General features: G+C 39.4%; 1 protein-coding gene across 6 annotated transcripts in view; it reads left to right on the top strand.

Annotated features, from left to right (window-relative positions):
• The window catches only part of SBF2 (SET binding factor 2), a 286,112-nt gene that overhangs the window by 25,511 nt on the left and 235,228 nt on the right, over positions 1–25,373 (top strand). The gene's annotated exons all lie outside the window — the stretch shown is intronic.

The raw sequence follows: 25,373 nt of genomic DNA, 5'->3' as shown, positions 1-25,373 counted from the left end.
TACTCAGAGACAGTATTTACTTCCACTGTTTAAATATTTAAACTTTGCTGAAGAACAAAATAATATTTTTAGTATCATTTGTAGTTAACTCAGATTGTCACTCTGTTCTATACATCTTATGTAGAACTTTTTCCTACTAGTTTCAGTTTTTAGCTTGTACATCTCTATTATTCCTAGATCTAAAATGTGCTCTTCCAAAAAAAACCCCAAACCCACTCACCCCTAAAAAGCACCCCCCTCCTCCCCAACCTTTAATGTTGTTATTCTCTCATAGTACACCTTTGTTAGTAGTACAGATGAGGCTGAAGTCATTCTACTGTGAATGTTCACAGGTCAGTGTTCTCTCTCCTTCTCTTCCTGTGCAGGACTAAGGCGATCACCAATTGAATATTGTTTTCCCTTTATTCATGATTATTAATTTGTGTCATTTGAAGCCAGTTTTTGAGTTCATTCTGTCTTTGGGATGTTGAGCTACAGCATTAGCTGTTCTCCAGAACATAATTAAATGATTGGAAGTTACTGCTACTAAGGGAGAGGAAGCATCTACCATTCATCCAGAAATAAAACAGTATTACAATTCAAGGCAAATAGGATAAATAACCCCACAATATTCTTTATTAAATGTTTAGGTCAAGTGCCTAAGCTTTTATCATGAAACATGTTGGTATGTATGGAGATATTTATAGGTATTTCTGTGTTTCTCTCTTCAGACCTGACTTACATTTAAAGGCTTTTTTTACTCATACTGAAAACAATAAAACTCAGTGCTGGTATGCATTGGTTTAAAATATATAGCATATTTATTTATATGCCCAACTTCAATGTTTTTTTTTTTTCTTGCTTGTTTTGTAAAATGCTATGTAATGTTAAGTATTTTGATGCTTTTACCCATGCAGAACTCCAGAGGGGTTGCTGAAGTTGAATCTGTTTGTTGCAGTTAGTGTGCAGTACTGTGTATCTCTCCCAAATTGGAATTGATCCAATAAATAAGTCTTTGAGGTAGTCCATCAGAATCCACAAAGTTACTGAAATAACTATGCTAAATAAATATGCTGTATTTAAGCTAACATGGAGTAATTGCATCACTGCTGAAACTAACAGTAGTGTGATATAGGTGAGGATTTAAAAAAAAAATTATTTAGAACTTAAAATTATTTCAAGTTAGTTCCATTCCTTTTTTTTGTGAACTGAAAAGAAAAAAGTTTCACTTCTTAAGGTAATGTTTACTTTTAAACCTATGGCAACCTTCCTCTAGATTGTACATTGTCTATCTCAAAGCATTAGATCATTCATTCTTTTGTTAGTGAATCACTAGAATTATTTGTTTGACAATGAATCACAAAGCAGGTTTGAATGAAGCTTATTGAGGAGTGTATTATTATCAAATTTGCATCACAAATGCTACATTCCTACATATATTTCATTGGGTTTCATTGAGTTACTGATCCTGTTCTTCTCTGCTGCTTCTTTCTCCCCTCCCTGCCTCATTTTATCTAATTCTCTAAGCTTGAATTCAAGCTTACTACCCTTGATAGCCATTGCATTTTCTTTTCTATTGCTTTAGTGTGATAATTTGCCAAGCCTGTCATTTTTGTAGGTAATAATCTGCTCTAGCTATAAAGTGCACCATTTACTAACTCACGCTATTTCTTACAAGTAAGATTAGATGTAAAACTGTTTTGATTACACTGAAAGTACCTGGGTAGATGTTCAGAATTTTATTAAAAGCAAAATTTTACAGTGTAAAATTAGCCAAGAATGTAGATGTTAGTTTCTAGGTCATGTTAAAGAAAAGATGGACTGCTAGTGCCTGGAAGTAGTCTACACTGTGGAGGTGTATCATTCAAGTTTGGGGGTTAAATTATTGGTAGTTTCTAATCTTACACTTCTTCATGTCATACAATTAATTTTCATGTGAGTCAGATTTTAATTACAGGACTGTTGTGGTTTAAGCCCAGCCCGTAACAAAGCACCACGCAGCCGCTCGCTCACTCCCCACTCCACCCTGGCCATGGTGGGATGAGGAGAAAATAAAAAGGCAGGCTCGTGGGTCGAGATAAGGACTGGGAGGGATCACTCACCACTTATGGTCACAGGCAACAGACAGGCTCAACTTGGGGAAGAAACAAAACCGATTTAGTTTACTACAAGTCAAATCAAAACAAGGGTATTAGGAAGTAAAACCAAACCTTAGAACACCTTCCCCCCAGCCCTCCCTCCTTCCCGGCTCAACCCCACTCCCGGTTCTCTCTCCCTCCTCCCCACAGTGGCGCAGGGGAACAGGGGATGGGGGTTGGGGTCCGCTCATCCCACCTTGTCTCTGCCGCTCCTTCCTCCTCAGGGGCAGGACCCCTCACTCGTCCCCTGCTCCACCGTGGGGTCCCTCCCACGGGAGACAGTCCTTCACGAACTCCTCCAGCGTGAGTCCTTTCCGCGGGCTGCAGTTCTTCCCGAACTTCCCTGGCGTGGGTCCTTTCCGCGGGCTGATCTTCAGTCACAGACTGCCCCAGCGCGGGCTTTCCCGTGGAGTCACGGCCATCTTCAGGGGCCTGTGCTCCACCATTCACCTCCATGGGCTGGGGGGGCAGCCTGCCGTCTCACTACAGGCTGCAGGGGCATCCACCTCCTCCGGCGCACCTCCTCCTCCTCCTTCCTCGCTGACCTCGGTGTCTGCAGAGGGGTTCCTCTCACATTCCACTCCCACTACTCACTGCCGGTCCCCCTTCTTAAATCTGTTCTCCCAGAGGCGCTACCACTGCCACTGACGTGCTCGGCCTGGGCCAGAGGTGGGTCCGACTTGGAGCCGGGGAAGCTTCTAGCAGCTTCTCACAGGAGCCGTCCCTGCGACCCCTCCCCTGCTACCAAAAAAATTGCGCTACACAAACCCATAACACAGGGGTGTTTTGATTTTCAGTAAATTCTATGTTATCTTCAAGAGCTTTCTTCTGTTCTTCAAACTGTTGCAATAGTATGTCCCTGTTGTAACAATATTATCGATGACATCTTAGGTGGCATTAACAACACTTGACATTGCTGAGAAAACAGGGTTCTGAACATGTTGATCCAGTCAACCCCCAAAATATGTTTTCTGTTATGGATATGCCTAGTTAGCTTGGCATCTCTGGCTGTTTCTGAACACATTGGATTCTTGGTAGAAGAAAATCAGGTAAATGTAAACTGCTGTGAAGTAACAATTGGGAAGTTCATAATATGTTGAGATTTTAATTTATCCTACTTCATTTTGTATGGTTCTTAATGCTCTGACTAGTTGGCTAGAGGATGTTCTTTGTGGAGTAGTGGGGGTTTAGTGCTAATAACACATTCAGTCTTAAGAGAACTGCAAAATCTTTATTGGCTTTGGTATTTACTTGAATTTGTTCTAGATTTTTTGTGATTGCTGTTTGGGTTTTTCTTCCTTTTTAGAAGAGGAAAAACATGAAAAAGTGAAACAGAGTAACAGAAAACTCTCAAGACAATAAAGAACTTATGGGTCAACAAAAAAGCCAAGAGTATGTGCATTATATTAACAGGCATAAGTTTTAGTTTACTGTATGTTTTGACACTGTTTATGAGTTTGTTTCTGTATAGGCATTTTTTCCTCTGAAGGCTGATGAGCTAAACAATGTGCAACCAGGATGTGCACCTTTTTTCCCATGTTAATACCCTTCCTTTTGTTTCTCCATCCACTTGTCAGGATGTACAAGATCTAGCCATTGAGATGTAGAGCTGTCTCTTAATAGGTGTGATATTTGGGTTTGCTCTTGCTAGGCAATGTCAAGGCTTTTCAGCAGCCTCTGCTGCCCTCTCCTGCTGTGCTTTCTGGCTTCTGTTCTTGGAAAAGTGAGTGAGTTCCAGGACAGAGCCAGGACAAAATGGGCCCTTCTGGCTTTGGAAACTGATAGGGTGGAGGGTTCCATGCACCCTGATGCTCTTCTAGAAAACTGAGATGTTTATATCTTAATACAGGTTCCCCTACCTCCTAAAGCATATCAGTGTTAGTAATGGGCTGCGGAGAAAGGCCTCAGACACACTACTTAGATTAATGTGAAGGTGAATCAAAATCATGTGAAATTGTCATGCTAGTTGTGATGGTAGAATAATTTCTTAAATTTGAAGTGGTAGGCTAATCTTGCCTGTTCAGGAACTTCTAATATACTTTTTCATATTCTTGGGTCACAGGTAGTAGGAAAAACACCTTCAATTGTATTATTAGTGGTACAAGGAAAAATAGATACTGAGTATGGAAGTTAGCATTTCATACGTAATTTGTGTGATCTAGGTAATGTTTGACCAGATGCAGGCTAGAATAACAGTTTACTTTCCTTTTAAAAAAGGCGTAATCTCTCATTTCGTAAAATGTTTGCATACATAGTTAAAATGAGGAAAAATAGTGTTGAAAGGTTTGAAAGTGAAAATTCTGTGTAAAGATAGTAATAAGGTATGAAAACTACTTTGATAATTCTTTCTCTAGGAATTAATTGTTCTGAGGATAGTTGGTGGGAGCACTAAGGAAGGAATTAGAAGTATGTCCTGGAAGAACAGTCCTGTGGGGTTTTGCATGTATGCCATTAAATAGTATAGCAGTATCTTTTAAGGGCTCCTGTTTTGGATAACAAGGTGAAACATAGTTTAGAGAGAGTGTTTCAAAATACATTTAATTGAGTGTTGTATAAATATGCAATGAAAACAACTAGGACTTGGATGACATTGTACAGGACAAAGAGTACTTAAAGTGCGGACCTCTGTGGGAAAAGTAATGTTTCTTTCAGGAAGTATCATCTATCAGTTTGACAAATAAAGCTTAACTGGCATAAGCAGATTTTTGTAATAGAAATTTATGTAAAGACATTACTAGAATCTGGTTGCATAGTGAAACCTTTCTGAATATATTAATCTGAAATGGTGAGTATGTATTGTCATTTTTACACGTTTATTCTAGCTAGCTATATTACAAAATATGTTTTATTTGTCCAGCATACTTTTGGCTTTCAAGTTCTGGTACAAAAGGCTGCAGCATTTTGCTAATTCAGTAGGCGTGTGTCTTGGGTGGAAATTGGTCTGACAATCCTGAAAATAAAAATACCATGTAAGTTGTTATCTCTCCTCTGGGGAACATTGTAGGTGCATTTATGATGTTATCAGTGGCTGCTGGCAAGTGTTTGACTGAGCAGGCTTTAGCTGGATCACGAGATCATATTCTTCCCACAGCTGAGACAAGTTCCTTTTCCTCCCTGCCGCAGGTGATGAGGAACTTCACAAAAGAATTTCGAAAGGCTGTGTATTCTACAATAGGCATTAAGTAATTATTTGGGTGCCCAGTGCACGCTGATTGAGTCTTATTTTCTGGGTATAATTTGGGTCAAAACTCCATCCTAGAAAGTAAGAGTTTTGATGTTTTAAAAGTAAAGCTAGGTAACATCTTGTTTAAACTCAGCATGCTAGGCTGTACTGTTTGACAGAGCATTTGGTAGGTTTTGGATAACTCTGAGGTTGAAAACTATCTGTCCTGAATTAAGGTGACAAACATGCATAAGGAAGGGTATCTTGGAATAGTTTGATGGGGTATCTTTTTTATGTGTCGCTTTCAGCATGCAGAGAAATTCTTTCCTCTTTGTAGTTGTGGTGATCTGGAAGGATACATTTAAGAACAGTTGGAAGTAATTTGGCAATTTGACACTCAGACTGTATTACACATGCAAGTCCCACAGGATTTCGAAGTTTGTAGGGCTTTTGCACTTTAATATCCTTTTGCATGTAGTGGCAGGGCTGACTAATAGCGTAGTACTTTCATTTGGAGGTTGCATGTTAAAGACGGTGGTGCCTGTAGCCCCCAGGGGGTCTTCAGTGTGATAACCTTCTAGGTCTGGAATCTGGAAAACAATGCTGTAATGGTTTGCTCTTACACTGATTTTTGCGTTTTAAAGCTAAAAGTGCCACTTCTAATTAAGGATTTACAGTGGAGTTTCAGTTTTGTGATAGACATCTGAATAAAAGCATATGGATAAACTCTAACGTCTGTAGTGCTGGGTAATGATTCTGAATACTTTCTTAACATTTCTGTCAAGTGCTATGATTGTGGTATATGCTGAATCCAATTCATTACAATTATTGTTGACTTATACATTCAGACACTCATAAATGGCATATAGATCTGTTAGAAGGCATGCTGGAGTCATAGCCAGTAGCTGGGATTGGAATATGGTAGCTTTGTATGTATACGTGAATACTTTTTTTGTTTGTAGATAGCATAGTTTTAATAATAACAACTCTGGTGTGTAACTGTTCTTCACTGTTTTGCAATATGTACATATGGATTATATGCAAAAGTGAAGCAAGTCCTTGACTTTCCTAGTCATTAATCATTTATATCACTATTGTGTTTTTTCAGCATGTTTGAACTAACAGCTTAGAGGTTAATGCAAACACGATTCTAGCCTAAGCTAATGTTCTTTATATACAGGTGATCCTTATTTCTGGAAGAATTTTAGGATAGACTTTCCACAGTTGAACTGTTCAGTGATTTTCCTTTGGAACTTCGGACACAGTTTTCATTTAGTTTCTTTTGGGAGGTAAGAGTGGAGTGTTGGCTTTGGTTTCTTTCCTAGACTAGTTTTTTTCCTCATTTGTTTTGTTTTTTAATTTTTTTTTTTTAAAGTCTTCTCTCTGAGTGACTGCAGCTTGTCACTGATAGGTATGCAGCTCTCCCAAATAAATGTTTAAGGTTTAGTCATTTAGTCATGTAAAGCCTGATTTTGCCTGAATGTGCCAGAGTGAAATGACTTAGGCTGATATATCTGGTTATGTTCCACTACTGAAATTCTTGTCGTGTTCAAAAATAAGAATAAAAGGTAACAGAGAAAGTTAGTACGGAACAATTGTCCCTGGTTGTACTTTTTTTGTCCTTTATGCCAGAGGGGTAAAAATCCTTTTGGGTACGGTTGATACAATTTTTCTACAGAATTACAGTATGAATAGAAGGAAGGCTTCCTGTGCCCTTTAACAATATTTCTTCTATAATGCATTTTTCATTTAAAGTACTAGAGAACTTGTAGTTCTGTATTTGAGTGTAGCCCCCATGAATATGAACACACCACTTGCACTTGAAAACTTGAGAATAGGGAATATTTTCCTTGTACAGACTCTGTGGATGGAACATTCATGCTCCATGCATGGAGAATGAGAAAACACATGGACGCATTAGCTGGAATGCATCTGGCGCGTCTCTTCCTTGGGGAGATGGAGTGTTCCATAGCTGTGAGTTGTTTTCTTTTCAAAGTGGCAGAATAAGTTGTTCTATATTTGTTCTTTATCCAAGATATTCTGGCTTCCCGAGTTCTTTTGCAACCTGAGAACTGACTCCATCTTGTGCTCCACATATGTTGTATCCCTGTTACCACAGTGGTGGAAATGTTAAGATGCTCCACCAATCATAGAATCATAGAATGGTTTGGGTTGGAAGGGACCTTTTAAAGACCACCTAGTTCCAACCCCTCTGCCATGGGCAGGGACACCTTCCACTAGACCAGGTTGCTTAAAGCCCCGTCCAACCTGGCCTTGAACACTGCCAGGGATGGGGCATCCACGACCTCTCTGGGCAACCTGTTCCAGTGCCTCTCCACCCTCACCGTAAAGAATTTTTTCCTAATATCTAATCTAAATCTACCCTCTTTGAGTTTAAAACTGTCACCCCTCATCCTATCACTACAGTCCCAGTTAAAGAGTCCCTCCCCATCTTTCCTGTAGGCCCCCTTTAGGTACTGGAAGGCCGCTATAAGGTCTCCGTGGACCCTTCTCTTCTCCAGGCTAAACAATCTCAACTCTCTCAGCCTGTCCTCACAGGGGAGGTGCTCCAGCCCTCTGATAATCTTCGTGGCCCTCCTCTGGACCCACCATGCAGGTCCATGTCTGTCTTATGTTGGGGGCCCCAGAGCTTAATACAGTACTGCAGGTGGGTCTCACAAGAGTGGAGCAGAGGGGCAGAATCACGTCCCTCAACCTGCTAGCCATGCTTCTTTTGATGCAGCCCAGAACATGATTGGCTTTCTGGGCTGCGACTACACGCTGCTGGCTCATATTCAGTTTTTCATCAGGTGCTGCTGTCCTAACAAGTCCATTTTGAGGATATTACTTCTCTGTCTACATGACAGATGTGACAACCTGTTCAGCATCAGGTCATTCAGTAAAATCCAGGAAGGCAAAGTTAATATATGCTTGAAGTGCTACGTTTTCAAGACCTCATGGCTTGGAGAGTATCGCTACTTGTGCCAGGGAAATGAAATTAAGAAGCCAGAATTATGACAGTAGCAGTCGTCCTCCTTATCTGTGAGTTTTAGATTTGCCTCTATAAGACCTGCATTCCTTTTCTGTGGCTACAGTTCAGGCATTCAGCCAGTGTATGTCAGTTACAATATGCTATCACAGGGAAAAATAGTGTAAATTTATTTTATTCTAAGCAGGTTCATCTTTACTTTTCCAGTGAAAATTCCTCACCTTCATGGAAGTAGTACCTCAGAACTTTTCCAGAAGGTGGTCTCTGTTGGAACCATTATTTTCTTCTTGGGAAAAATGTACTGCAGTTATTAAACTTGCTGAAATAAGTAGAGGATGTTCTTCAGTGTGGAAATGGAGCCATGTTTTGTGGTCGTGTTTTATCATCTGTCTGCAGCCTGGATGTCATTGCCTGTTAAGGAAATCTAGTTAACTTCCTGAATCCTCTGTGTGGTGGGTTGACCCTGGCCAGTGGCTAAGCCCTCACCCAGTTGTTTTCTCACTCCCCTATGGTGGGATGGGGGAGAGAATCAGAAGGGCAAAAGTGAGGAAAAACTTGTGGGTTGAGATAAAGATGGTTTAGTAACTGAAGGTGGGAGGAAGGAAGGGAGGGTGGGGGACTGGTGGGAAGTGATGCAAAAGTAATCAGTCTCCATGTCCCACCAGCAGACCAAAGCCCAGCCTGTCACCAAGCAACATCTACTTTGGTTAGAAAAACTCCCCCGGTTTTATTACTGAGCATGACATTATATGGTACTGGAATATCTCTTTGGTCAGTTTGGGCCAGCTGTGTCCCCTCCCAACCTCTTGCCCACCCCTAGCCCTACTTGCTGTGGGGGGCAGAGTGAGAAACAGAGGCAGCCTTGATGCTGTGCAAGCACTGCTGAGCAACAGCTAAAACATTGGTTTATTATCAGCACTGTTGTAGTTACATATCTAAAACACAGCACCATACAGGCTGCTATGAAGGAAATTAACTTTATTGCAACTAGACCCAGTACACTCTCTCCCTGAAAGTCTCCAAATTCTGTCATTTCACTGCTTACAGAGTAAATGGGGAGTTTTTAGGAAGTGAACACTTGCTTTAATCCTTTTTCTTAGCTAAGCCTTCCAGGTTCAAAAGCAAGCATTTGAAGCACAAGGCTGATTTCAGCAAAGGCATTTGTTCCTTTGTCTCAGTGCATTTGGGCTGTCAGATTATATCACACTGCTTTCCTGAAGTGAACAAGCTGTTCTTCTTCGATTTCCTGCCCATTGAAACCAGACAGAATTACTTCTTACTCCAAGTTGTCTTCAGGACTGTTCTTTAGGAGCTAGTAAAAGAGACCTGTATGATACCGGTCTGTGGAGTTAGCTGTTGTGCAAAAGCTGAACACTGTACCAATGCAAGTTGTAGAGTAATTGGAGTTACTCTTGAATCCTTAGTGAGGAGAGGTCTATTTCCTATAAAACTGATTCCAGTCTTTAAGTTTGGTTCTGCGATTACATACTTGGCTAACCACTATGGTAAATCAGTATGACTTCCTTCTAAGACAGATGACCTATTTATGTTATGTGACTCATTGCACCAATGTTACCTCAGATGACTTCAAGTATCTGGAACCATTCTGAGTTCTCCTGGCAAGCATTCCATCGGTGAGTGGGTCAACATTGCTCAGATTTGCTGTGATAGTACTGTTCAGCACTTGTACTTCCCCGAATCCTCCAGAAAAGCGACATCAGATGTGTTTCATGAGAGTTGGGAAGCTCATTTTCACTGTTGTATTGTGCAAGGACTGTTGTCTTGGTTAGAAAAGAAATCTTACATCAATGCTGTAGGGCTATGGACTCTCTGAAATGAGTGAAAGCTTAGGTATGATGGGCAACCTCACTGCCTATTATTAGGTAGACAGGTAACATGATGCAGAGTCATTTGTCTTTTAACAAGCAAATTGTTTTTTGGGATAGGTACATGGAAATTCACCTGTCAGCAGTTCACCCATGTGAGGCTTCTAACTCTGATGTGCAGATTTGAGGTGTCTTGCTTCTGAAGTATGAGCAGCAGACATGATATTCAAATTACAATGTTGGAAATGGGGTATCGATCTGTTTTCCTTCCTACAGCAACTGGAAGCTCTTCTGCTCCTAAATGAGTTTGTAGCCAAACTTTCTTGGATATACTCCCGATTACATCAGGGTGTCTGGCCATACTTATGTTTTTCTGGTTCAATTGTTGAAAATCTTTCTAGCCCAAGGAAAGACAAGGTATTTCGCTGATAATCCATTTTTTTTTAATATAGGTGAGAAAATTTTGATATTTGGACCTTCTGCAATTTTTGTTTTGTGTGAAAGGGTAGAGAACATTCAAGGCCTTGCTTAGCCTTGTAGTCTTTCACATGCGTGTACGCACCTTATTTTTCAAGACTGGTTGAATACATTTCTTATTCTGCGTTAGAATGTTCTCTAGTCTCAGGTGACAAGGTATTCAGCACTGCATAAGCACCGCATCGCTCAGGCTCTGGTTTTTGGTAAGTGAACTGCCTGTAGCATTATTCCATCTCTGTTGTTTCCTGTTAATATGAGTGGAGTGTAGTAGTCTGTTTCAGTCCCAGTAATTTGCCGCCTTCTGTCTCAAGTAACGGGATTGTGAGGCTTTCTATGAGTTAGAATTCATATTAGGTCATTTAATTTACATCCTGGCAGGGCTTCAGAAGCATGTAGGAGTATTCTTGGCTGATGTTTTCTTCAAAACTACTGTAAAACCAAAAATGCTCTTGGAGAATCACCATCTAGTGCCTTTCATACCACTGAATTCTTCTCACTGTTATATTAAGAAAATGTTCTATATGTGGACCACATAAGAATACCAGAAAACTGAAGAGAATTATTTATTAAATTTTAAAGAATGCCTATTATTAGGCTACAGCTGAGAAAAGGTTATGTTAAGAATTGTTTTTTGTGGCAATAGTACTACTTAATAAAAATGGCTTTTGTAAGAGTTTATTTGTGTGGGGACACAGGAACTCAAACCCCTTGGTGGAGACATTTTACTCAGACATAAAGTAGCTGTATGGGTGTTTTATCTTTAGCTTTGTCACTTACTCGTGGTTTTGAGCAATTAATCTTTCACTGAGTATAAAATGGGGATGTTCCTGTTTCGACAGGTCATCTGTCACCATGGTAACCAAAGATAGTGACCTCCTTTATTAAAAGTGTTGCGGTATTATGATGGAAAGTATTTTATAAGTTGAAGCATTAAGTTTGTGTTCTGACACCTGGCACAAGAAAAATGTCTTGAGTACAGCTGTTAGGCTGAAAAGAAATTAGTAGGCAAAATCTTTGAAAACTGAACAGTTTTGCTTTAAATGTAATGGTCCAGAATAATGATGTATTTAGTAGGCAAAAAAAGAAGAAAGAGGGGGGATGGGCTATTAGCTTCCCTCTCTGCAAGTCGCCCATGATAACATAGCCTCATGCTACGCATGTTCTCACATCACATGATGTGGCCACTGCTGGGTTTTACCCAGTTTTCTGAACTGAGGTTCAGGGCTGCGTCTGCAGTTGGTGTAGGATAAGTATTTTATATCAGGCTAATGAAGCAGCTCAATCAACACAGCAGCAGTCGTTATAAGATTCTGGAATAAAACTTTGTTTTTTAGAAACTGTAGTAGTAGATGATACAGATGCTACTCCTTTATAAAGTAGTAGTTCCTGAGACAGCTACCAAAATGAAAAAACTTCAGATCTGAAGCTGATGTGATTCTGTTCCTCTAACAAAAAAATGTGGTAACCACTATTGGATCTGTGTGTGTGCACTGTTCCATTTTAACTAACAGGATCCCACCTGTTAAAGTCTGTAAGGTCAGGCTAATTTGAGGAAAATAAAAGCTTGAAGGATGTTAACTTGTAGTTCCTCCTTATTTATGAGTATCTTAAGCACTGTATATTAAATCTGAACCTTACTTTTTTTCTTTCTATTTTTAAAACAGTGTGCTCTTGCATTTCCGCCCCTGACTCCCCTTAAGGAACTTGTATGTGATGCATAAGATTATTCCTATGGAAAGCAGGGTAATACAGTTTTCAACTGAGATCTTTATGTGGAAATGGAATACTGTAGTGAATTCTGTGCAGTGTGTTGACCAAAGAGAGAATGATTGTGATGGGTAACTCAACACCTTTCTACCTGGTAGAAGAGTTAGAAGAAGCTCTTTGGTTACCTGTTACTATAGTGAACTTACTTTATTTGCTCAGCTAGATGTGACATTAGCATCAAACCAATAAAGATGTTAAAAAACAGATTATGCAGGTCTACCTCATTAGCAAGCTAATCTTCAAGGAGATTAGGTAATATAACTTAACTCTGTAGAAAGAGCCAGCATTTTTGGATGTATGAGTAATCTTTCAGGTAATTTACATAAAAAACAGAGATCTAAGTAATGACAAATGGCTTGGCTTTAAAACATTGATTTGTGTTTTTTGTTGATTTTTAAAAGGAAACCCCCTTTAATTATATAGCTTTTTGTATGTTAGAGGCAGCTGCAAAATGTTTGGCTGTCAAAATATTTAAAAAACGTTCACAAAAATAACTTGAAATGCTGTGGCCATTTATGTCAGTATTTTTGCTTGGAGGTCAGATATACAAAGCTGTGTGAACCTGCAACTGCGTGTTCTTTTCTTACTACACCTATGTTCTTTTCACAGGTCAGTTTACTTTAAAAGGTATATGAAGATTTAGGGAAAGGTAGAATGTATTCAGTTTAAAAGGAGAAAAAAAAGTGTCTGATTTGTAGTGAAGACTAATCTTTCACTAAATATAGAGTCCAAACCTTCTACTTCAAATATGTGAACTCGGTATAGCTAGAACTATGTTCTAATGCTATATTTGCTCTTCCTCATGGGATGGAAAATCCGTGCAGAATCTTCTTTCTGTCTCTCAAAAAAATGTACTCTCTGCTCACTTATCATGGGTCTGTATGTTGGTGAGCCCTACACTGAACTAAAGTTATCAGCCAGCTCTGGGAAGTGTTTTGCTTACTCTTTTGCAACATTGCATTCCCTCCTAATTAGATACATCCGACTCCCTGGTGCCTTTGAAACAAGTCAATGCTTGAGAAGACACATTTGGTCTTGTACAGTGTCAGTTTTGCTCATCAGCAAAATTTTCAGGTGATAATTCACACTGGTAATCTAATTCTATCTTTTTCAAAGATACACTGCGGTAGGGATAAGATTCTTCACACAATCTGAATATTTGCTTGAAGTCCTTCTGACAGTAGGTCGTAAATGATGTTACACAAACCATTGTAATTTTTGGAGCAAAAAAAATTTTTGTGTTCCTCTTAGTGGTTGTTTATGAATCTCTTCAACAGGGAAAGTATGGAATTTTATATACATTTTGAGAAACCCATTTGCTTTCCATTGTTTCCACTTTTTATTTAGAGATTGAATAGGCATGAATTATTTGTCTTTCATTTTGGAACGCTGTATTGAATCACCTGTTTTTATGAGAACTTGTTTTGGAGCTCTCCTTTTTGACTGAACTTGAGCTTTGTGACTCCCTTCCTCAAACAAAACCAGTTGTTCAGACCGTTGGATACAAATGCGTGCTTGAAGGGAAGTCTCATTTTTTGCCTTAGAAAAAATGTCTTTGTCCAAGAGTTTACACATCTTTTACAAAAGAAGACCCAACCCAAAACTTTGTGTTTGCCTATTCCATGCTGTATATCCAGCTACTACTAATCTTACTGTGTCAAATAGACTAGATCTAATATTATTCCAGTAGCATATGCATCAGTTCTGGAAGAATTTAATGAACTCAAGACACTGTTTCTGTAGTACAAATTTTTCCCTGCTTGAATCTTAGAATAAGCAAGACAAATGCTAAGTAAGCAATACAAATAGGAAGTGTTGTGATGCATTGAGTTTAATAGTAACTTTATCCTATTGATATATTTCAGCTTTTGTATTCCTACTTTTATTGTAAGTATGTTTATAGCTAACAGCTGAAAGGAGTGGAGAGAAGCTGATAGACTAACACAATACGCACTACGTAAGCCTCATATCCTTAGGAAAGCAACTGAGGAAGGGTGAAGATACCCTGTTAAAGCCAAAGAGTTAGCAGTTCAGAAGGTGCTGAAAGTACTGAGTTCTGATAAGTTTTGTGGAAGTAGGTAGTCCAATAGAAGAACTGTACAAGTATTCAAAGTTAGAAAAAGCTTACAGTACAATAAAAATGCTGTTGCACACCAGACTGCTGTGGAGCAGGTGTTACAGGTGCAAGAAAAATTTATCAGTGCTCAGACCTTATTAGACTGAGATTCTAACGAGTGGGGTCAAGCCCCTTAGGAATTCAGGCTTTAGTAGCTTGTTGCTCTCAGTGCTACTTATTCCTCTCCTCATCCAGATTTTCCATGTTTCTTTGTGCTGAGGTTTTGTGGATTTTTTTTTGTTTGTTTGTTTGTTTGGGTTTTTTTTGGTGGACTTGATTTTTCCCTTACTCTAATTTGTTATTTAGCACTTTTTTAATGAAAATAGAATTGCTATATTAGGAAACTTCTTCAGACTTTTAATATAGAATTCAGTCTGCAACTTGCCTAAATTCTGCAGGGTCTGGAAGGACCTATTAAAAATTTAATTTCATGATCATATATATGGGTTTTCAAAATGAATAATTTATTATGATACCTTAGATGCCACTTAAAATGAAATTCCTTCGAGCAGCATTGTCTTTTTTTCTTTGTCACATGACTCTCACATTTCCATAGAATGTCACAGAAGGAATCTCTTTTTGTGTTGGCTTTGTAACCTTGTTTGTAAATGTTTACACAGGTATGAATGATGTTGATGTAAAAAAACCCCTAAACTATATTCTTAACATTTTCAATAGAGCGTAGTATATATTTGCATATTCAGTTTTCTGGGCCTGAACTTGTTTAGGATTGTTATCTGTATGATGTCGTTCATAGATACAGTTATGACTTTTTCTGACTATTACCAAGCATGATTAGACACTTCCAGAAGCTATAAGATGTTACTTTGTATATCTGAACAAATAGCATATAGGCAGTAAAATAAATGTGGGATTCCCTCCCCCCTGGCCCCAGTTTAGCTTTGTTTTCTACTCTGCTCCTAGGAAAAAAAAATAATAATAGAGGTTAAAACATGCTTGTATTTAAAATAAAAAGTAAAACAAGTGTTTCAACATGTTTAGGGTTATTGCATTTAGACCTGAATCTTCATATTCAGGAATTCTGTAAATGTGTACTGATACAGAAGAACTGTTGTAGGTACGTTCTTCCTTACATATTATACTCCTGTAAAGTGATTTAGAAAAATAAGTTTTAGCAGGTGAACAGACTTCTTTAAGAGTAAATATAGAAAGCCTTTTTGTGAAGTTGTTTCTTTGCTGGATTTTAGAGTGTGCATAGCTTTTCTTTATACTCAGCAAAATCAGATTACAGTTACAGCTACTTACAGCTCTGGACTGTAAATATCTGTATACTTAGTCTAACCTTGCAATCTGTGTTCGGTTAAAAAACCAACTAACCAAAAATAAAAAAGGCAGAAGTATTTACTCAAGCTAGTTCTGTATAACGTATTCAAATTTTGTATGCTGAAATAGTGTTGATTAATATGTTGAAATAATGATATTGAAAATGTGAAATTGTTTTAGGGTAAAATTCTAATCTTAGTTATGTTTAGGAAATGTCAAAGTGGAGCTTAATTTTTAATTACTGGGTGTATCATTTAAAGATAAATCAAAGGGTGGTTGTGGGAGGAAGATAACTCACTGAAAACAGAAATCAGATTTAACAAATAAGGCAGTGTTACTTCTAAAGCAAAGCAATATATATTCTTCATTAGAACTGGGAAGCTGCCTAAATTTTCTTTTTTCCTGTGAGCAGTCTGAGAAGCTCTAAGACATTGATTCAGAGTACAAAGCTGAGTACAGTTTTGTCATCGTAATTTTTATACCTTCCTTGAAAATAAATGAAAAAGATTTTTCCAAGACAGCTGGGAAGTCTTGCTCAGTTCACTGTGTTCAAAAGAATGTTTGTTTAACATAGAACATTTATTTTGAAGTTTGATCTTTCCTTCCTATCCAGAAGCTGGCAGAAGTGATTTGTTTGCAAACAAGAAGGGGAATTGTTGGTGAGGACGAAACTTTCTCCCTGCCAGCCCCCCCAGGCTTTTTTCCAATTTCTTGAATATTATGCCAACCGTTGGGTAGGGAGTAACTTGAAAATGTTTTAACATTCACGGTTGTTTTCTCTTGTCTGTTATTTCCTTTTAAGACTTTTGTAAAGTCATGTTACTGTCCACCCAGCAAAAATACAGTGTATGTCCAGAAGTATATCATGTCCCAAACATCTATTTGGAATGAAGAGTCCTGAGATCCAGCTGTTACAGCCAGGCTGTGGTAATTGTATCAGTAACTTATCCAGATAAAATTTTGGGGGAGTTGGAATCCTAGTGAAAGGTGGAGGATGATGGTACTGAAAGGTTCTCAATAGTAACTGATACCTTCATAGGTCCTAGGACAGAAAAGCTTTTTAAAGGACACTTCATGTTATTGCAGAAGTTCCTACATGGGCTCTTAAAAACAAGTAGATGCAACAGCAGCAAAAAGAAATAATTTTTTACAGAACTTGCAGTTAAAAAATGTCAATGAAGTCATTGCAACTGGTCGCTAAGGTTTTGGTCTTAAGCACGGCTTTCAAAATGAGATGGCACTTTACATGACTAACAGTTTTTCAGGTATGATACTGACTTGGTGACATTTGGTATGTGGCCCTTCAGAGGGGTTAGAAGCTGATGGAGTCCTGGCTGACCGAATCATGGTGTGTGCTGTTAGCTGTCAGTCAGTGCTGTTGTGCCTAATACCAAGGAGTATTAGAGGGACACCATTGCAGTAGGTAAATACCCATCTAACCTATGGTGATGATTATAACATCCCTATTTATTCCTTCTTCATTCTGCCCATGCATCCCTTTTCTCTGATTTCCTTCCTCTTCTGCTTTTTATGGTATTTATCAGTTTTCATTTCACTTTGCATTGATACAACTTCAGTGGATTAAGTTCATCCTTACATGTGAATTTTCCCCAGACTTTTCAAACCTATTTTTATTCTTTCAGCAGAAACACCTGTTGGTTTAGTGGAATAAGATATACCATGTATTGCCATATTCTGCACTGCCCCCCCACCTCCCCCCACCCCCTGGCTTCAGCTTAATTAAAATACAACCTAGAATATTTTTCTTCCTTTATTTACAAAGCATACAAATGTTTTCTGATACCCAGGAATAATGAAGATCATAGTTGACCTGCATAGGAGAATATCTATTGCAGTAGTGGGAAGGGTGATGCTGTGAATAAAGTGCTAATCTAAGGTTTGGGTGGTATCGATTGAGCTTGTTTCTTGTACATCCTTTGGGGGCATAGATCACTTTCTCTATTCTTCCTTCCCCTGTGTATGAGATGGGTTACCAGCTCTGCAAAATAGAAAAGTACCAAAATCAAATATATATTGAGGCATTCAGGAATTTGGACCGTCCAAGTATTTCAGGTAGTCCTGACTAGCAGTGCCAGTACATTTGGGGGAAGATTGAAATACTACTTTTTTTTCTGGTAAGTTCAACAAATTTTTCCTGTGTACAATGAAAAGGGCCTGAGGATCATCTTATCCTATTACTTGTTGTATCCTTGATAATATGGCAAGCCTCTGGAACGTCTGTTGTTCAAGTTCCCAAGATTGTTGCATGTATTTCTTTGACTTGATTAAGATGAACAACTGACTATGAATTTTGCCAGTTGTACAAACAGTGTCTGTGGTCATTGTGGGAAGCCTGTCTTCACTCTGTCTTCCTAAAAGTACCAGCATTTTGTTTAACCTTTTGTGGCTGTTAGGCCGCAATAACATCTTTCTTCTCTAGAATACATCAGAGTTAAATGGTCTTTATGTAAATTTCAATGTCCAGGCTACTTTAGACTTTAAGATGCACAGTGATGTGCTGTAATGGGGTCGAGCAGATTTTTTCAGAACTTTGTGCCATGTGTTTTAGGCCCATCAAAGAAATATTTTTTTTTTAAGTATTTAATGTTAGTTCTCCTTTGGCCTCTTGTTCACTTCGGTTCCAGCTCTGACTTCTGTATTGGGACTGAGTTAAAATGGGGATATCATTTGTGGTATTTCTGTCTTCTGGCATCAAGATTTCTGTAGAGGTGTTTTTAAAGGTATGGGGAGACCTCAGGTACGTTTCTATTCCCTTTTACAAATGGAGGCATAAGATGGAACATGAATTGTCTTCATGCTTCCATGAAGAGCTTTTCCAAAACTCCTAAAAAGTGACAAGAATCCTTGATAGTTTAAAACTTTTGCTGTTTCAAATTGTTTAAGAGCTTTGATATGAAAAGGATTTTACTTTGCAGCAGATTTTGGTGATCTCTTTAGCACTAAGTACTGTTTTGAAAAGAAGGATAAGCGGTACTGTACTCCACCACCTCCATCTGTGTCTTTCACACTGACAGTATGTTTCTAACTTTGAACGTGGGAAGTTGTACTTCTGAATACTCGAAATAATTTATTAACTTTATGTGTAGGATCTGTAATGGTAGTTTTAAAGTATTTAGTGTGGCATAATTACTGATGTTCTTTCTCTGTGATCTGTAGTGTTTCTTCTGTGCAGACCTGAAAATGGTATCTTTTGTAAGAGATCACCAATGTGCTTACATTCAAAGCCTTGCATGTACGATTAACAATACTTAGAGCTCAAATGTATTTTTATCAGGGGTTTGTAAGAGAAAAGACAGAGTTTATCACAGTTCTCATTAATTTGGAATGTAAGTTGCATTAACAGCTCGCTTCTGGAATTTCAAGGGCAAGCAAGAGATGGCATGTGACCTTTCATGGGGAAAGATTTATATAAGAAGGGAGTCTAGGGGACTAGGGTTCAGGAACCAGCAAATTATGCCAGAATTTTAATGTGTTGCAAGTTTATATTGTTTAAAGAAAAAGCTGGGAAAAGGGGAAGGAGAAAGAGGGCAGATCAGAAGAGGTTAGCTGGCGAGTAAAGTTGCCTTTTCCTTAATAGCTTAAGGTATAGACTGATCATTCAGCATTCTTATAGGCTGAAATTTCAGTTTTGGTCTTGGGCAAATTCACTATGTGTCTGTATTGTACAGGGACAAGAATGTAAAGTCTAAAAATTTGAAGCCTGATTTACTGTGTGGTCAGCTTTGATTCTTAATGTATTGAAGAGTTAAGCCATCTTAAAGGTAAAGATACTGTTGGGTGGTCATGATGATGATTATTATTACCTGGCACGCTTCATGAAAATGAAATTGCAATTCATTGCTATAGGTCTAAAATTACAACTTTCAAAATTGCTGCAATATCTTCACAATTTTTTTACCGTACTTGATATGACATATAACTATTTTACTACAAAATTAAAGAAAAAAATTGCAAAATACTTCAGTTGAAGTATAAGAATAGTTTTTCTTTTGTAGGAATAACTTTATGAAGACAACAATATGGGTGTTTAACAATAGTAATGGCAATAGTTTTTTTGGAAATACGTCTTTTGAGTTCTTGTTACTGCCATGCATGTTTTGCATATATAATTAATAATGAAAGCAATTACTCTTTTATGTGGAACACATTGTTAATATGCAGTGATCTTCCATGCTGTGCTCCCACACATGTATACTATATTAAGTAGTTTGTTGTCTGGGTGATGTGTATATCTGAGTTTAAGTGGTTTCAAAGACTTCCAGAAACTTCTGTGTAATTGATTTGAATTCAGTGAGCAGTGCTAGCTCTGGGGTTTCCACTAGGTTTTTGGGCAGCTTGCACATTATTTGAAAGGATACCAGAAGATAGAAATCTTTGTATTGATGATACAAAGGTAATTCTTGGTGGCTGTGGCTATCTGAATCCATTAAACCCAGAATAACCTATTTTTCCAATTTAAAGACAAGGTGTCAATATTAGTGAATGCCAGTTCTTCCTGTCACTCTCAATAAAGGGAGTGGAATGAAGAGCAAAACATATGACATATGGAATCTTTGTAGATCTGGGATTTGTAAAACAGATACTGGCAGGCACTAACTGAGGAGATTACTACTGGTGTTCACTGGCTGTTCAGTGTGTGTGTGTTTTTAATGTGGTGTCACGTTTGGTTAATTAGCTTTAGTTAATAGGAATTTCACTTGGATATTGAAGGAATGTCCTTTTAGTGTTAAGAATTAATTAAAGGGGCTTGAAAGAAGACTTTGGAAAGGATAGGTACAGAGTGGAAGGAACATGGTTGGGATCTAAAACTTATTCGTGGTAAAACCTTAATCACCTTATTTTATTTTTATCAGAAAAAAATGGCCAAAGGCTGTTACTTGTCTGGTGAAAGCAGTAGAGACCAGAGTGGGGTAGAGGTTACCTGAGGTACTCCCCTCTCTAGTTTAGCCAAATGAGCTGTACAGGAAATGGTGGTCTGTCACAATGTCAGTGTATGCACTTTTGAAGCCCACCTGATGTAGTGAGCCTCAGTTCACATAGACTCGGAGTAACTGTACCCATTATACAAAATATGGGAGACCAGTGGATACATTTAAATGTATACTGAAGCCATAGGCATTACTGGAAGGGTAAAATCATACATATAAGTGTTGTCTCTCCCCCTTCCCCTCCATTCGGATTTTCTAATTTGTTCTTTAATAGAGGTCTTCAAATTTTCTTAAATATTTGTAATAGATTCCTTGACATAAAATAGAATTTTGCATTATTGATTAAACGTGTTTTCAAATACTTGATCAGAAGAATTAAAAAAACCCAACAACCTCTGTGTTTAAAAAATCATTAAAAATAAAGATGTGAATGAAGCCTGGTTTAACAATGAGTTAACATTTGGTATGTGGCCTTGATATTTTTGGAAAGTTGTCAGTAGTTATTAGTAGCATATATTGAAACAAATTATAGCTGTTGTTGAAATCCCATGATCTAATTTTTTTCTGTTTCTGCCTGTTGTGCTAAAACAGTTGAGAATGTAATATTACAGCCACCTCTTGAATAATCTGGTATCTTCAGACATAAGTGCTCGGCTGAAAGATGACTGACTCAGTAAAAGTCAGCTGAAGGCACGTAGCATTGACACCCCCTCACCCCAACCATGGAATTTAGGGACTTGCTACAATTTTGCTGTTATTTAACTAGTTGGATTGAAAAATGCCAACAAAGAATGCCATTTCTATATAGTGGCACATACTATATAGTACACTATAAAGCACTGGAAAAATTGTGATGAGCATACTGTACTGAATTGGTTTTATTATTAAAGGGAAGTGCAGCTACTGAGTCTTCTCTTGCACAGGTTTTAATCTTGTGTAGCAGCATTAAGTGAATTACTTTGTATTTGCATTCATGTAAAGGAGAAGAGTCTGTAAGACAGACCTTTTCTATCTATCTTTTTGCTTCTGTATAAGGATTAAATGTAAATTTCTGTATTTGGGTGAAGTACACTTCCAATCAAAGTAAGAAGCTTCTTGTGGCAAGAGCAGGCTAGGTCTTCACTGCCTGTAGAATGGAGGTTCTTTCAAGTGTTCCCGGGTCTAAACTTCGCAAAGAATGCAAGTTGCAGTTCGGTAACTTGTGTATTTGAAAATAATAATTTTATTTCTTTTCCAAATGTATCAAATTACAATGAATTTTACTTTGTAATTGCAAACATATAAAACTCTGAGATTTTGAAGAATTGCCCTGATTTAGGAGTACAGATTCATTTAAAAAAAATCCCCAAATACTCCCCCCTCCCCACCCCCACCTGAAAACAAACCAAATTCTGGTGGGATGGAAAGAGTGTTTCCCATCTATCTGTATTGTATACAATTTAAGAAACCATGTGAAATAGTTAGATTTTATGCATTATAAGTAGATTTGTAAATCTCTATTACAGGACTTTTCTGTGGAAGGATTAACAGTGCTTTTTTTTTTTTTCTGTTTTTCTTTTTTTTTTTTTTTTTTTCACATCTGATGGATGTGAATACTTATTTTTTCTGATGTTCATATCTTGGATATGGAACTATTCACTTTAATTTTTTTCCTTTATAATGTTGCATTTCTATGATGTATCCTTCATGCATCCCTCCGTAAACTCTTTTTTCTGACTTTGATCTTTCCTTATACTTAAGTTAATGATTTTCTGAAGATTCATCTTAACTGCTGTGGCTGTTAACTTTGTTTAGTATCTGGAATGTTTTTGAGACTTCTGTGAGCCTTTCTGAAAAGGATCGTTTTCTAATTTTTGTGAAAACTTGGAGACCAAATCAGTTGGACTTGAACTAGAGGTAGATAGAAAGTGTTTCTTTTTTTAAGAGTGTTTTCCCAACAGTGGCCTCCAAGACTGAAAAATCAGGAATAGCTGTACTGGTCATAAATTGCCAAGTTTTGGGAACAGGGGGCAAGTTGTACGAGAGGAGGTCAGGAACTACCTTGTGCCAGTTGCAGCTGCTTCCAGCCAGCTTTAAACTGTTACAAAGACCCCAGTGTGTGCCAAAACCTCAGCCAGCTAGAGGAGCTGATGGCACATGTGCTTACGTGTATTTAAGATAGAGCAATAGCCATGAGAGGCAGGAGATGTGAAAGGGGACTTTGCTGGGGACACAGTTAGACACATGCTCTTGGAAGGAGGTGCTCCATGCCAGAGGAAGCACACCCCCTGTGGGACGCTGGCCACTGGTGACATGTGCCGGGTTGGGGACACCCCTGGAGGGACTCTAGCCTGTAGATCTGTGCTGGCAGAAGAAAATGACCAAGAGGAAAGGAACAGCAGAATAAAACTGCTATGTGCATGACCCCAACCTCCTGCACTGCCCATCACCTTACCAAATGGATTGGGATGGATGGATCAACAAGTGAATCTGAGATTATGAAGTGGGGAGAACTGCTGGTCAGAATCATAGAATCATTTAGGTTGGAAAAGACCTTCAAGATCATCGAGTCCAACCATCATCCATGCCCACTAAACCATGTTATGGAGTACCCCGTCTACTCGCTTTTTGAATACCTCCAGGGATGGTGACTCCACCACTTCCCTGGGCAGCCTATTCCAATGTGTGACAACCCTCTCAGTAAAGAAATTTTTCCTAATATCTAACCTAAATCTCCCTTGCCGCAACTTGAGGCCATTTCCTCTTGTCCTATCTCCAGCTACCTGACAGAAGAGACCATCACCCACCTCACTACAACCCCCCTTCAGGCAGTTACAGAGAGCGATCAGGTCTCCCCTCAGCCTCCTCTTCTCCAGACTAAACAGCCCCAGGTCCCTCAGCCGCTCCTCATAAGACTTGTGCTCCAGGCCCCTCACCAACTCGGTTGCCCTTCTCTGGACACACTCCAACACCTCAATGTCTTTCCTGTAGTGAGGGGCCCAAAACTGAACACAGGACTCGAGGTGCGGCCTCACCAGTGCTGAGTACAGGGGAACAATCACCTCCCTGCTCCTGCCGGCCACACTATTTCTGATACAGGCCAGGATGCCGTTGGCCGCCTTGGCCACCTGGGCACACTGCTGGCTCACATTCAGCCGGCTGTCGACCAACACTCCCAGGTCTTTCTCTGCCGGGCAGCTTTCCAGCCACTCTTGCCCAAGCCTGTAGCGCTGCATGGGGTTGCTGTGACCCAAGTGCAGGACCCGGCACTTGGCCTTGTTGAACTTCGTACAGTTGGCCTCAGCCCATCAATCCAGCCTGTCCAGATCCCTCTGTAGAGCCTCCCTACCCTCAAGCAGATCGACCCTTCCCACCAACTTGGTGTCATCTGCAAACTTGCTGAGGGTGTACTCAATCCCCTCATCCAAATCATTGATAAAGATATTAAACAGAACGGGGCCCAACACCGAGCCCTGGGGAACACCACTTGTGACCGGCTGCCAACTGGATTTCACCCCATTCGCCACAACCCTCCAGGCTCGTCCATCTAGCCAGTTTTTCACCCAGTGAAGAGTACACTTGTCCAAGCCATGAGACACCAGCTTCTCAAGGAGTATGCCATGAGAGACAGTGTCAAAGGCCTTGCTGTGAAGTCAGGGTAGATAACATCCACAGCCTTTCCCTCATCCACTAGGCGGGTCACCTGGTCGTAGAAGGAGATCAGGTTGGTCAAGGAGGACCTGCCTTTTGTAAACCCATGCTGAATGGGCCTGATCCCCTGCTTGTCCTGGACTTGCCATGTGAGTGCTCTCAAGACAAACCGTTCCATAATCTTCCCCGGTACCGAGGTCAGGCTGACAGGCCTGTAGTTCCCCGGATCCTCCCTCCGATCCTTCTTGTAAATGGGAGTCACATTGGCAAGCCTCCAGTACTCTGGGACCTCCCCTGTTGACCAGGATTGCTGATAGATGGTGGAGAGTGGCTTGGCAAGCACCTCCGCCAGTTCCCTCAGTACTCTTGGATGGATCCCATCAGGTCCCATAGATTTGTGAGTGTCCAGATGGCATAGTAGGTCACTAACTATTTCCTCCTGGATTAAGGGGGGTATATTCTGTTCTTCATCCTCACCTTTCAGCTCAGGGGGCAGAGTACCCTGAGGATAACTGGTCTCCCTATTAAAGAGTGAGGCAAAGAAGGCATTAAGTACCTCGCCCTTTTCCTCATCGCTGGTGGCTACGTTCCCTTCTGTATCCATTAAAGGATAGATATTCTCCTTGGGATTCTTTTTACTGTTAACATATTTGTAAAAACTTTTTTTGTTGTCCCTTACAATAGTGGCCACATTTAGTTCTAGCTGAGCTTTTGCCTTTCTAATTTTCTCTCTGTATAATCTAACAAGATCCCTGTACTCCTCCCAAGTTGCCCGCCCTTTCTTCCAGAGATGATAAACTCTCCTTTTTTTTCTTGACTCCTAGCAAAAGCTCCCCGTTTAGCCAGGCCGGTCATTTTTCTTGGTGGTTTGACTTGCAGCACATGGGAATAGCCTGGTTCTGAGCCATTAAGATTTCCTTCTTAAAGAATGTCCATCCCTCCTGGACCCCTTTGCCCTTCAGGACCGTCTCCCAAGGGACTCTCTCAACCAGTGCCTTGAAGAGGCCAAAGTTTCCCCTCCGGAAGTCCATAGCGGTGGTTTTGCTGACCACCTC

Source organism: Aquila chrysaetos, chromosome 16 (genome assembly GCF_900496995.4).
Source record: "Aquila chrysaetos chrysaetos chromosome 16, bAquChr1.4, whole genome shotgun sequence".
NCBI classification, from domain to species: domain Eukaryota; kingdom Metazoa; phylum Chordata; class Aves; order Accipitriformes; family Accipitridae; genus Aquila; species Aquila chrysaetos.
This window is presented reverse-complemented; position numbering and strand designations above follow the sequence as displayed.